Source organism: Schistocerca gregaria, chromosome 1 (genome assembly GCF_023897955.1).
Source record: "Schistocerca gregaria isolate iqSchGreg1 chromosome 1, iqSchGreg1.2, whole genome shotgun sequence".
Lineage (NCBI taxonomy): Eukaryota > Metazoa > Arthropoda > Insecta > Orthoptera > Acrididae > Schistocerca > Schistocerca gregaria.
This window is the reverse complement of record NC_064920.1, coordinates 332325798-332340732: the sequence shown is the minus strand read 5'-3', so window position 1 is coordinate 332340732 and position 14935 is coordinate 332325798.

Sequence of the window (14935 nt, the reverse complement as noted above, 5' to 3'; positions counted from 1 at the left end):
TACTTTGTGTACAAATTTAAACAAAATTTCCCACAAAATGCACTGGCCAGGTTGGATTTTTGTGGCATCAGTGCTAGGCCACACTGAAGATGCAGCGAGTTTTTAGCCCTTCTGCGAAAATGTCAGAAATGCCCACCTGCAGTCTCAACTCGTACAAAATTATATATAAATAATCTGTGTGTTATGCTTAGGAGATTGTTTTGAATGAATTTATGGCAAAGCTTGTTTGACGAAAACGTTAACGTATATGTAGAACATTAGGTACCTGACACTGAATAGAAAGATGAATATGAAATTTGTATGTAGTAATGGACATGCAGGGGCGAGTCTAGAAGTTGGTCAAGGGGGGGGGGGGGGGAGTTGGGGGAATGTAATATGGCTTAACAAAAGTAGAGTTGGGGTCCTCTACTCACAAATCGGTAAAATTTGGTGTTGGTTAAAGTAGTTTTTGGTAACCATTTTGGAGTTCAGGATAAAAAATGTGTGTTAATAAATACACACCTTTTAAGTTGAATGATATTTATTGGTTAGGTAGTAAGCTATTTGCCACTCTTATTCTTTTGTTAAAATTTGTTTGGAATACGTTGAAACCTATATTGCTACATAATTATAAAAAAAAAATGATTGAATCTGTTGGAGTAATATATTCGCTGATTTCTGAAGTTATTTCATCCAGTGTAATATGATACTACATGAGGGGGCTATAGCCCCCTTCCCCCTTGCCCCAGCCCCTGTGTTGTGAAATGAGTGAATGTTAGCCCAGGATAGGTCATCACTTAAAGTTGCTTCTCCATCTGGAAAAGAAAGATGTCATTTAGCAGTAGAATATGGATACACAAGACGGTAAGTTGTGCTGTGAACTGCCAGTGTATGAAGAAATAAGGTGTATTTGTAAGTGTGCAGTTTCTTTACTCACTTCCCTCTGCCTGGCAGTGTTTCTTGGGCACTATAAGGTCCAGGTGAAGGACCTTGGGCAATGGAAGTTCCAGGTAAAGTGTCAGCAACTGTGGAACATCCACAATGAAGAGTTAGTTGTTCAACTGAAAAAACTGTAATTGAATTACCAATAATGTGATAGAGAGATTGATTAGTAAAGGTGCATAATGGTGCAAAATAATACACGAATTAATTCTTGCAGTTACCTCAGCAGTGGTACTGTGAAGTGTTCGTCGAGTTTGTCTTTGTCTTGCACACCAAATTTGTTGTTGGTGCTCAAGAAGACTATTCACATTGCTGGCACAGTTTTGTGTAGAACAGCTTTGCTCACTTACACCCACACCAGCCTTGGCTGTCTGTCTGCACTTGCGAGATATAAACTGAACAGGCCTTTCAGGAGCATGGGCTTTCGGTGTGTTAATGGGAGCCAAGTCATTTTTTGTCAACTTCACCTGCAATTAGTGCAGTGTGTGCGATTGATGGATGCTTTTTGTTGCACACAACAATATGGTTGAGTTGGCATACCTCCAACAAATTTGTAACTCAAATATACGTTATGTATGAAGTAAGTACAATCAAAAGCGCAACAATTGTTTGATGGGTACTCTACAGGACAGAAGACAAGAAAGTCCATGGAGCGTTTGAAGAGGTCGACCAAAAAGCAGTATATGGAGATGAAATTTAGCAACAGTTTCACAAAGAAATTTTCTACCGACAAAAAACAAAGATAGAGTAATCATCTTGCTAATTACAAAATCCAGTGAAGGTGAAGCACCTCCAAGCAAGCAGCTGATGATGGAGACACACTGATAGAGCAGATGGTGGAATACTTGGATAGGGCACAGAAGAGTGTGACAATTGTGGGGGAAGATGTTGATCTTCTGCCCATAATGATGGATCTCCCAAATCAGTGTCCGCCCTCCCCCCCTTCTCCCTTCGTCCCTCTCCTTTTGCCTCTCACTCCTCCCCTTCCCCTCCCCTTCCCCCACACCCTCTCCTCTCCCCTCCCCTCCCCTCCCACCCACATCCCCTCACCCATTCCCTCCCCCTCTCTCCCATCCCCACCCCTCCCTTCCCTCCCCCTCTCTTCCCTCCCCCCCTCTTCCCTCCCCCCCGCCCCATCCCTGTTGCGTATTTCCTCAGTCCAGAGATTGTTCCAGCTCTTCAGTTTGTCTTCCATTTGGAAGTGCAGTGGAGGATGGTGTTGCTAACCACATGCTCATCCTCCATGCAGTGTGTTGTTGCAAATCTACTTCAACTTTAAATTTCTCAAGATACTCCCAAAAAATCCAGAACTCAAATCATACACTTATCCTTCTCCTAATCCAAAAAGAAATAACAGCTGCTGATGGAAAATTTGTGAGTCCCCATTACGAGGCAACCATCCAAACACAACACTCATCTAGCTGAGGAATAGCAGTATGTGGCATCATCCTACGAGGCCTCATAACACACACCTTTACTTCCCACCAAAGCTGCAACTTAACAACTCAGCTTGTCAGTGTTCATCAGGTGCAGCAGCAGACTGGAAGTACTTGGATCAAGAGCAGTTGTAAAAGTTACAAAGAATGGAGTGGCTCCCAGTACTCCAGCTCCCAAAAGGCTTCTTCAGCATTATATCTTGCAATTGCAAGACAGATTGCCAAGCTCAGTGTGGGCACAGATAAGCATTCACATGGATCTTCCTGTGGCCAAGAAACATGAAATAATTACAGGCATTGCTTCATAAATTGACAGTTCACGATACTATTTATCTGTCTTTCGTATTCATATAATATCACTAAATGCCTTTTTTTCAGATGGAGAACCTACTTGGTGTGATGACCTAGTCATGGGCTCAACATTCACCCATTTCATGACGCAAGTACAGTCTTATGCATAAAAACTGACCACCAGCCAACCACCACAAAGACTAAGTCTGAGTCATTCACTTAAGGTAGCCAATAAAACCGACTTCCCCTGACAATGCTAAGTCTAGCCATCTGCACAATCTGGCAACACTGTAAGACGCAGAAGTGTCAGGAGGAAGTATTGTCCACTTCCGAGATACTGTTGTGTTGTGTGAGCCTATGGTCTAGTCGTAATTGTTGTGCATTCTAAACTTACAGTCACATTCGTTTCCAACCATATCTCCTTTTTTTAAATTTATTTTTTTTACCTTATTTCGGCACTTGTCTATAGTTGTAAATCTGATTGACATCGAAGATAATTAGCTTCACATTCTACCTACCAGTAGTAACAAATACTTCCAGAAACAATTACGCAGGACAGCTTATGCTTGAGCGTTTCCTTAAGCTGCAGGAGGTTACTGGCCACTGGCCAGACACCACCTGCCGCCTGACATCAGGTGCCGTACAGGTGAACGTGGCGTGATGCTGTCAGTGTATGTATCAATTGTCAGTTTCAAATTTGAAGTTTTAGTTATCATCTTGCAGCTAAGCATTGGATTTTCCATACTTGAAAAGCATGAACTGCAGTTAAACATTGTAAAATTGGGTTTGCGAGTGGAAAAAGGTGTAACATCAGCAACACAGTATTTACTTTGAGTATAAGAGAGGGGTGAATGCAGAGTAGGCAGCTCAAAAGATTTTAACTGTTTGTGGAGCGAGTGCTTTTGGGAAAAATACCCCAGATAAATATATTCTTGTTTCAACAAAGATCGTTCTGGCGTGAATGATTTTCCACGTTAAGGAAGTCTCGACTACTGATATAAGTGATGGATTACCATTTGAGATCACGGGGCATTTTCGTTCAACAGGCAAGTTTCAGAGGTCTGGTGTAGAAGTACTGCGTGCTCTAATTCGAAACAACAAAAATTGATGGGGTGATTATTATTGCAGTTTTGCCTGAACATCATCAGGTCGTAAAACGTTCTCCGCTCCAGCGTATATAATGCACTGATAGTACTGCCGCGCATGTGTTGCAGTCACGGAGACAGAAAGGCCACACTGCCCAGCAACAGTGCCCTCACTGGTAGAACTGCAGTACTCAGCTGCTGTCGGTATTGTCGCTGGACGCAGCTATCATAGTCTTCTGGCGTCTTTGTCTTGAGCAAATTTTGGAGATGACGAGATTCCACGTGTTATTCAATTGGTAACCACTGTCACGGTTCATTAGATTTCCCGCAATCCATATTTTAATGGATTCTTTGTGTAATGGAGTCCCAAAAAGTTGTTGCTGTGGCCAAAATTGAAGTTTTGTCATACTCCATTGAACGTCCACTAGATACACAATGTTCCGCAACTGCAGATTTCTGGGTTGCAGTAGGTGAGTGCAATGTTCATGTTCTGTACAACACTCTTCCACTGTCATGTTGTCTGTCCTATATAGGCCATACCACATTGACACGGTGTTTTGTAAATTCCCACCTTCCGCAGTAACAAATCATCCTTCACCAATCCCAGCAAATCCAAAATCTTAGAAGGTGGACGGAAAACCACTTACACATGAAAATGATTAAGAATCCTTGCTATCTTGAAGGCGATATTTCCAACAAAGAGAAGAAAAGCTAGGAACTTGGCTGGTGCGTCCTCCTCTTTATCCACTTCCTGGTTCCTGGCTCTAGTTGAGAAGGCCCTGTTAATTTGCCGGAAAAGGTAGAGTGACGGCACTGTGGGACATTTTGTCTATCGTAAGCCCACTCACACTGATTTGTATTTGCATTTGCATTCTTCAAGTTGGCATCACCCATCCCAGATCATGAGTTTACTTAAAACCCTACTGCACAGGGCACATGAGGTGCCGGATGCAGAGAATTTGCCCAAAGAACTTGCAAATTTGAGGACGGTGTTTAGAGGGAATGGGTACTCGACCCGGCAAATTAACAGGGCCTTCTCAACTAGTGCCAGGAACCAGGAAGTGGATAAAGAGAAGAACGCACCAGCCAAGTCCCTAGCTTTTCTTCCCTTCGTTGGAAATATCTCCTTCACGATGGCGAGGATTCTTAATAATTTTCATGAGAATGAGGTTTTTCGTTCGCCTTCTAAGATTTCGGATTTGCTGGGATCGGTGAAAGATGATTTGTTACTGCGGAAGGCGGGAATTTACAAAATACTGTGTCATTGTGGTATGGACTATATAGGACAGACAACACGACAGTGGAAGAGCGTTGTACAGAACATGAACGTTGCACTCGCCTACTGCAACCCAGTAAGTCTGCAGTTGTGGAACATTTTATTTCTAACGGACATTCAATGGGGTACGACAAAACTTCGATTTTGGCCGCAGCAACAAGTTTTTGGGTCTCCATTATCAAAGAATCCGTTGAAATACGCATTGCGGGAAATCTAATGAACCATGACAGTGGTTACCAATTGAATAACACACAGAATCTAGTCATCTCCGAAATTTTCTCGAGACGAAGACGCCAGAAGACTTCTATAGCTGCGGCCAGCGACAATACCGATAGCAGTTGAGTACTGCAGTTCCACCAGCAAGGGCGCTGTCGCTGGGCGGTGTGGCTCTTCTGTCTCCGTGACTGCATCACGCTCGTGGCAGTACTATCAGCGAGCGGAGAACGTTCCTCGTTCGGCTCACCTGAAGATGGCTTGCAGTTGTTCAGCTGAAATATCGTGCAATGAAGTTTAGAACAACTGGCTGCAAGCCCAAAATATTTTTGATCATCATCAGGTCGCTCATTGAGAATTTCTGTGCAGTACTGTTACTGCTGATGAGTTAAGATGCCTTTATTGTTAACTTCCTAAGAAGAAATGAAAGACTGAGTGCTACCAAAAACCTCAAATTTGAGCAAAGAGTCATGTGAACATAGTATTTTCCATCTGATAGCTCCAAAGTGTATTTTGCACTACGAATGCTTCCCCAAGGGTGTGTCCATCACAGCTGAAATTTGTTGCCAATAACTGAGGCACCTTTCGGTTGCAGTGTAAGAAAATTGACCAACAAAACTATATCAAGCATGCTACTGCATGATAACACAATCTGTTGATTTGAGAAACAAAATAATCCAGGAGATTGATCAGGAAGTTACCTCTTGGGGATTTGTTTTGATAGGGAAGTCATCTATCAGGCTGTTGTCGCTCTGATCGTGTGCTCACAAAATTGTACCTTTCTGCTCTTGATCAACTGTCAAGGAAATTCATTTCTACACGGAAATGCTCTTTAGCACTGTCAGATTGTTTTAGATACTGTGAAAAAATGTATTGTTGCCAATTGATTTCCCTTTTATGATTACTGTCGTGTTCAATAAACTAGTGGAAAATACAATTAAAATATTCACAGTACTAATACAAATTAAATTCAAGTTACTACAGAAACGTTATGATGACAGTATATATTAAGAAAGCGTTAAGTGTCTGTAAGATGATTATGCCTATTTTGACATGAATTAGTAGGATATTACTGACTTTTGACTTCAAAAGGGTCTGTGTTTACTTCATGTCCTGTATCATTCTCAAGTATTATGAAAATGTGGCAGTTCACAGATAAAATTATGTATTCACAAAAACAAAAACAAAAAATATGTTGGCAGAAAAGAAAAGTGTCATTACGAATTTTGCAGTACCATAAGGTTTTCACTCCGACACTTAGGGGTGCTGAAAGCAGCAAGACGAATTTTGCTTGAGCATTATCTTAAGATTCCCTTATTGAGTTTCTATCTGCCTGCTTGAAGTTCTGCTCCAAAAGAATTAAAAATCTGGCATTCAGCGAGTCTCAAAAGGCGAATGAAAGCATATTGCACTTGGGAGGCAAGCACTTTACCTCGGAGCTAGCGAAGAGGTGTGGCATATATTTCTTACTTATTGGCCCAGTAGTTGCTATGACAGATAAATTGCGATGTAAGAGACGAGACTAGTTGTATTTCCCATGTGGGAAGACCTTCACGGACTTAAAAGCATTAACTGATATCCTTATATCACATCTCAAGAGAAAATCACTCAAATTATTCAATTTAAATCACACGATAATATCAAGTGAATTAATACGGATAGTTCTGTGCCATCAAGGAAGTAACTCATCTGTCACAGAGTTGCCAAACATATTTTCCATTGTTTTCAAGTTTCAGTTATACTACCAGGAAGGATACCAGCTGATGTATTCTGTGAGTGACTTCGGAGGTGACTATAGCTTTGTCTCAAAAGTTGAGTGGCAAGGGCCGGAATATCCTCATTATATGTCAGTGAGTCTTATTCGCATTTCTGTGACTAGTTTTAGGGGATAAGAGCGTATTTACTTGTAATACATTGATGCACTGAGTGCAAACAAAACGCCGTAACTTAGTAACTGTGACAATTATGTGTGTTTTAATTGGACCAAAACTTTGAAAGCGTATTCATCAGATGTAATTCACAATTTTAGAACTTCTCTAGTGGTTGAGTTGGCAACGTACCTTTGGTGTACAATATTGTTATTAAGATCACTGTCATTGGCACACCCACCAGAAGACAGGCATGACCTGGCTTCTCGTTGTCAGCTTTTCTGACAGATGTTCTGCCGTTGCTTGAAATATGAGCACTTAAGGTGAATTCGAATATTCCATATGGCAAAAATCTGATGTTTCTATTCTTCCAGCTCCAACATTCAAAAAATAGTTACAATAAGTGGCAGAAAAGTGCCTGTGAACCAACAATTAATTAACACCGTCGTCATTAGTGGAATCTGATAAACTCCATCTGTCATCTGATAATGGTCAAAAACTACTTTTTTCATCTGCACAGTAGAGGAGAAGCAAAATCATCAGACTTGAAATATACTTTTTCAGCAGGATTTGAATCTTTGGCTACAGTTGCAATAGCACTTCAGTGAGGTATCAAGAATGTGAGCATTCACTCATTGCTGGCAGAAAGAAGCAGGTTTTGCACAAAGTGAATGATGAGAGGCACTGTAATTAACACATAAAGTAACCATCTCACAAATGTAAATTTTCCAAACATGAATTGCTCAGAAAATTATGACTATATCTAGTCAAATGAGTAGGTTAATGCAGCTATAGTCCGTCACTGTCACAGAGTTGCCAAACATTTTCGGAATACCACTTAAGATAGAAGTGTGTGTGTGTGTGTGTGTGTGTGTGTGTGTGTGTGTGTGTGTGTGTGTGGAAAGTCTATTCTTTCGGACATGTCCGAAAGAACAGGCTTGACGAATTGAAACAGACAGCCTTGTTAATCAATTAAATATTGAAGGAGAGAGGGAAGGAGAGTTTTTCAGGCTGTCGAAGTTAAAATACAGCTATGGTGGCTGATGAAAATTTGTGTCTGACCAGTTCCAACCCAGATTATGATGTCTTTTCTTTCAGACATGTCTGAAATGCCAGACGCCACACATACATGCATATGCAGGGTGTTTCAGGAGGAATAGTAGATATTTTAGCAAGTGGTAGTATACTCAAATTGCATAAAAAATTCCATATAAACGTGTCAACTTTTTTATTGAGAACAGTGGTATAGCTGTTAGTATGTAACCCTAACAAACTCAAAGAAAAAGTTAATGAGGATGTTCAAAGTTGATTTTCAAAAATTCCCCCTGCCAACTTCAATGGACTTTTGACTTCTCTTGATAACACCACCGTGTACCTCCTCTGAGGTTGTCTTTGCGTTCTTTTATGAGGGCTGCATTATTCATAATCCGAACAATTAAATCAGCTCTTGGGTTTACATGTTCTTTGTAGACTTTGCCTTTCAACCATACCCGCAGGCAAAAATCATTAAGGGATAAGGTCCGGCTGCCCGTATCTAGTGATCCATCTTCCTTGATTTGTTAGGTTTGATGATGTGTCACCTGATAACTAGAATTTACATGAGCCCCGTCATGTTCGAGGAACATATGCATTCTTTTAGCCAAAGGAACATCCTCCAGTAATGCCAAAGGGAAATCAATCGGCAACAGTATATTCTTTCATAATATCTAAAACAATCTGACAGTGCTAAAGTAGTTTACAAATTCTACACCTGTAGAAACCAACTGTTCTAACAATGTAATTAAACCAGTGTAGTTTGAAGAGCATTTTCGGGTAGAAATGAATTGCCTTGATGGTTGATTGATCAAGAGCAAAAAGGTACAATTTTACAAGTACACGATCAGAGTGACAAGTGCCTGAGAGATAACTTTCTTATCGATCTCCTGGATTGTTTTGTTTCTCAAATCAACAGTGTGTGTTCTCATGCAACAGCACAAGTGATGTAGTTTTGTCGGTTGATTTTGTTACACTGCAACCGAAATGTGTCTCAATTATTGGCAACAAATTCCAGCTGTGGTGGATATGTCCTTTGGGAAGAATTCTTAGCACAAAATACACTTTTGAAGCTATCAGATGGAAAATGTTATCACACTACTCTTTGCTCGAGTTTACGTCTTTTGGTAGGGCTCAGCCTTTCATTTCTTCTTAGGAAGTTAATGATAAAGGCATCATAATTCATCATCAGTAACAGTATTGCATAGGAATGCTTAATGAACGACCTGATGATGTTCATGCAAAACAGCAATAACAGGCACTCCAATGATATTTGTTATTTCAAATTAGAGCCTGCAGTACTCATACACTAGACTTCTGAACCTGGCCTGTTGAATGCAAATGTTGCATGATGCTTAGATGGTAATCCACAACTTATGTCAGTAGTTGAGACTTCCTCAATGTGGAAAACCATTCATGCCAGAACGATCTTTGTAGAAACAAGAATATCTTTTTCTGGTGTATTTTTCCGAAAAGCATCGCTGCACACACCGTTCAAATCTTTCAGGCAGCCTACTCTGCATTCACCCATCTATTATACCAAAAGTAAATACTGTGTTGCAGATGTTACACAGTTTTCCACTTGCAACTCAATTTTACAATGCTTAACTGCAGTTCATGACTTTCAAGTATGCAAAATCCAATGCTTAACTGCAAGATGATAACTAAAACTACAAATTCAAGAACACATACACTGACAGCATTGTGTGGTGTTCATCTGGGCAGCATCCAACTTAAGGTGGCAGGTGCTGTGTGGCCAGTGGCCGGTAGCCACTGCAGTGCAAGGAAACGCTCAAGTGTAAGCTGTTCTGATTATGACGCAGCCATGAGCTGTCCTAGGGAATTGTTTCTGGAAGTATTTGTTATTTCTGGTGGGTAGAATGTGAAGCAAATTATCTTCGATGTCAAAATCAGACTCTCAACTTTAGACAAGGGCTGAAATGTGGTGAAAAAAGAAAAGGAGATATGGTTGGACGCGAACCATGCGACTGTAAGTTTAGAATGCACGATGATCACCACTCGACCATGGGCTCACACAACACAACAACATCTTGGAAGTAGACACCATTCCTCCTGACACTTCCGCATCTTACAGTGTTGCCAGATTGTGCAGATGGCCGAACTTAGCGTTGTCAGGGGCCATCAGTTTTGTTGACCACTTTAAGTGAACGACTCGAATATTGTCTCTGTGGCACCTGGCTGGCTGCAAGTTTTTGTGTCTAAGACTGTACATTACTTCACACACATTTCTTATTTATAATTCTATTAAGGGTCACATACCTAATAGGTCGTAAAGGTTTTCATCAAACGTGCTTTACCATAAATTCCTTAAAAACAACCTCTTTTAAGCATAATGCGCCGAAAGTGTAGCACCAATGAGCTATACAGGAGGGACGGGTCATGCAACTGTAGGGCACAGAAAGCATTTATCATAATTTTTCGCTTTGTTCCCTCTCCCCCTAGAGAAATTTGAATGTTTGCAGATGTGCCTGGTAGGAAATTTAATTTACTTTCATGTGGTGTACAGGTTTTTGTTGATAGCACATGTATTTTAAGAGTTGGAGGCTGAGGTGGGCATTTCTGACTTTTCCAAAATGTCCAAAAATTCACTGCTTTTCAGTGTGCTTTATTGCTGATACACTTTGTGAGGAAATAGAACCTTGCCAGAGCATTTTGTAGGAAATTTTGTCTACTTTAATTTTGTATCATGTGGTCTTCTTCAAAAAGCCCACAGCATTTCAGATATAAGCAAAAACCTGAAAAAGTGTGAAGAATTTGAGGTTGTTTTGCATTTTTCATTGTAAAGGTGACCACCTACATGGCAGTAAACGTGAAATTTGGATGCAGCACCCCAAAAACCATATAGGGCCATAAAAAACTTCCACAATTTTGCTACAAAAACAGCTGTTTAGAACCAGTTGACTGGATTATTTGCAAGGTCTAAACTTGTACCTAATTATGCACACATTGGACTACCTATTGTTCTCTGTGTAAGACATTTAATTCTTTGTTATTAACTAAGTGTGTGGATACTAGATTGTAGTCTTATGATATTTTGTTCTAAAATTGATGTATGTAGTGGCTCTAGTCCTTTAAAAAAGTCAGTGCCTCTAGTGATTTAATGTTTGAACTTCAGTTAGCAGCAAATCTAAACAAATATCTAAATAAAATGTTTCATATCAACAGTACATACATTTTTTGATATGTACATATTCCTTAACAACTAAGTGAGCTGTATGGCAAATTACACTGCCTGACGAAAAGATGCGAAGCACCCAGAAGACATGGTCATATGTCAGTGTACCTTTGTACATTTGCAATTATTTGTGAAAGGTAGAACAGCCAGCAGAGAGTGTGACAATGTTGTGACCAGGCCTGGTAAAGTGCATAAGCGGTATGATCATCATCAGTTGTTGAGTAATCGCTGTGTGAGGCAGTTTTATCAACAAATGAGAAGAGTTTGAAAGGAATGACATTGTGGTTCTCCATTTGTCCTGCTGGTTGAATTGTGCAATTTCCAGTTTGTGGAGCATTCAGATAGTGAACGAATGTTGGGCTGCATGGGAATATGAGGGCAGGCATGCTCATCGTCAAATCACTGTGAGGGAGGACCGCTGTATTGCGCACCAAACATATAACCATTTCACATCTTTGCTTGCCATCTGAGAACAAACAATGGATTCCGTGCAACATTGTGTAATCCTGCAGCACTGGACAGAAACCAGCTGCAGCCTGTCATGGAATTACTATCCCCTGCATGGACTACCACTGCCACTACAACACATGGCTGGCTCTGAAGTGGCACCATGACAGGGAAACGTGGACTCCTGATGAACAGCATTGCATTGTGTTTTGTGATGAACCACACTTCTGTGTTAGCCTAGATGAGAATTGTCAAGTACGGTGGCAACCTGAGGGGAGATCAAAGTCTTCCAATGTTTTGGAGAGGCACTGCAGTGTTGCTACTGGCATAAGACTTCAGGTCACAGCTTGTAGTAATTGACGAAATTCAGACTGCACAGCAGTATGTCATAGACATCCTGCATCCCCAAGTGTTACCTCTCATATTACAGCATTACATTGTTTTTTTAACAGGCCATGCTCATCCATACATGGCACGTGTCTCTACAACCTGTCTGCGTGATATGTAGGTATTTGTGTGTGCAGCAAGGTCACCAGATCTGCACCTGATAGAAAACACGGAACCAGCTCAGATGTCAGCTCCATTCCATTTCCAGTATATTAAGGACCAGTTACAACAGTTGTGGACCAGCTTACCTCAGGAGAGGATACAACAGCTTTATGACACCCTTCCAAATCAGTGCATGTATCCAAACTAGAGGGTTGCAACACTGAGGCCCATTTGGCACAAATTGCTTTTTTGCCTAGAAACAGGATTGCCAATCCTCTCATTTCATTTTCTGTATGTCTTCAATTCTCCTTTATTAACATAAAGTCATTTGAGACCTTGGAGTGCAACACTTCTTCCATAGTTGGCGTTTCTGATACTTGGGGATCTTAGGAGGACATATAACCATCAATCTTTGGTTAAGCAGTTCAAACAGGTTATAGCAAAGAAGAAATTCATAGATCATCTGAGAAAGTATGACTGATATGTACAAGGCTACTATAATGGTTTTTCATTTTCAAAACTATATTTCCCAAAGTATTACATGCACAAATATGATTGGTCATGTACTGAGTTTGCATTCTGCTCTCTACAAATGTTCTATGTTTCTCCTTTTGGCCATGCAACACACATTCAGGTGGTAGTAAAGTTCATTCCGTATCTTACGTAGCAATATGCTTTCAATGGCCATTACATTAATGAGCTCTCTGAGCTGTTCCAGTTTTCTTGGCAATGGTACACACAGTCCTTAATGTACCACCAAAGAGAAAAGTCTTAAGGCATTGGGTCATGAGATCGGGGGGGGGGGGGGGGGGGGGGGGGGGGGGCAACGGAACAGAGCCACATCGTCTTCTCCACTACACCCAGTCCAGCGATATGGAAGATTGTTGTTTATATAGCGAGGATTATTGATGTTCAAATTAGAGAGTGACCCATCTTGTTGGAAAATGGAAGTCTTGAAATTAGCAATTAGTTGTGGGAACAACCACAACTGCAACACATCGAGGTAAGACATATGTGACAGTGTTCTCTCAAAAGAAAAATGGCCCATACAGAGTCACCTTTGCACAGAAAACATTACCCTCCAGGGAACCTCATTCATGCTCCACAATTTCATGGGGATTTTCAGTGTCCCACACTACCACATTGTGGCAATTAACCATTTCCACATAAATGGGAGGTTGCTTCATCATTGAGTATCAGCTTGGAGGCGAAATGTTTATCCTCAAGTGCTTCTTGTATTGTAGTGTAAAACTGAAGGGCTGCCCATAATCTTCCAGACTTAATTCTTTTTATGAGCTGCGGACGGTATGGTTTAAAGGTAATTACTGTCACAATCTTCCATACAATTTTCTGCACTAGTCCAAGCTCATAGCTTGTGCAGACTGTTGATTTATTTTAACGCATATCAAACTTTCCCCTCACCCTCTCCATGGTTGCATATGACACACTTGGTCAACCAGTACTTTTATATTTACACGGATAACCCGCATCTCCAAACTGTCAATACCAACAAAGAGTGCTCTATTTACAAGGTGTCTCTTTTCCATATTTCCTTCTGAATGCACACTGTATTGTTATAACAGATATCTTGCATATTCCTACGAAATCTATTTTCTTGCTTTGTCATCATTTTGTCAAGGCACTGCACTCATTAACACCAAGCGGTGGGCACAATGCAAACTTGGTGATTTTATGACTGTTTTCATGCATCGTTGTATTTGTATGTGTAATGCTTTGGAAACTATACAGGGTGATTCAAAAAGAATACCACAACTTTAGGAATTTAAAACTCTGCAACGACAAAAGGCAGAGCTAAGCACTATCTGTCGGCGAATTAAGGGAGCTATAAAGTTTCATTTAGTTGTACATTTGTTCGCTTGAGGCGCTGTTGACCAGGCGTCAGCGTCAGTTGATGCTAAGATGGCGACCGCTCAACAGAAAGCTTTTTGTGTTATTGAGTATGGCAGAAGTGAATCGACAACAGTTGTTCAGCATGCATTTCGAACGAAGTATGGTGTTAAACCTCCCGATAGGTGGTGTATTAAATGTTGGTATAAACAGTTTACAGAGAATGGTCCCTTTTTAATCGAAGGTGCTACTGTAACTGGACTACAGTATCTGGAGATGTTAGAGAATTGGCTGTTCCCTCAGCTCGAACAAGAAGCACAACAATTCATATTTCAGCAGGATGGAGCGCCACCACATTGGCACTTATCTGTCCGTAACTACCTGAACGTCAACTACCCGAGGCGATGGATCGGCCGCCAGGCAGCCCGTGACAGAGCACTTCATCACTGGACTCCAAGAAGGCCTGGTCTTACCCCCTGCGATATTTTCTTATGGGGGTATGTTAAGGATATGGTGTTTCGACCACCTCTCCCAGCCACCATTGATGATTTGAAACGAGAAATAACAGCAGCTTTCCAAACTGTTACACCTGATATGCTACAGAGAGTGTGGAACGAGTTGGAGTATCGGGTTGATATTGCTCGAGTGTCTGGAGGGGGCCATATTGAACATCTCTGAACTTGTTTTTGAGTGAAAAAAAAACCTTTTTAAATACTCTTTGTAATGATGTATAACAGAAGGTTATATTATGTTTCTTTAATTAAATAAACATTTTTAAAGTTGTGGTATTCTTTTTGAATCACCCTGTACAACTTCAAAAACAAGTAAATCAT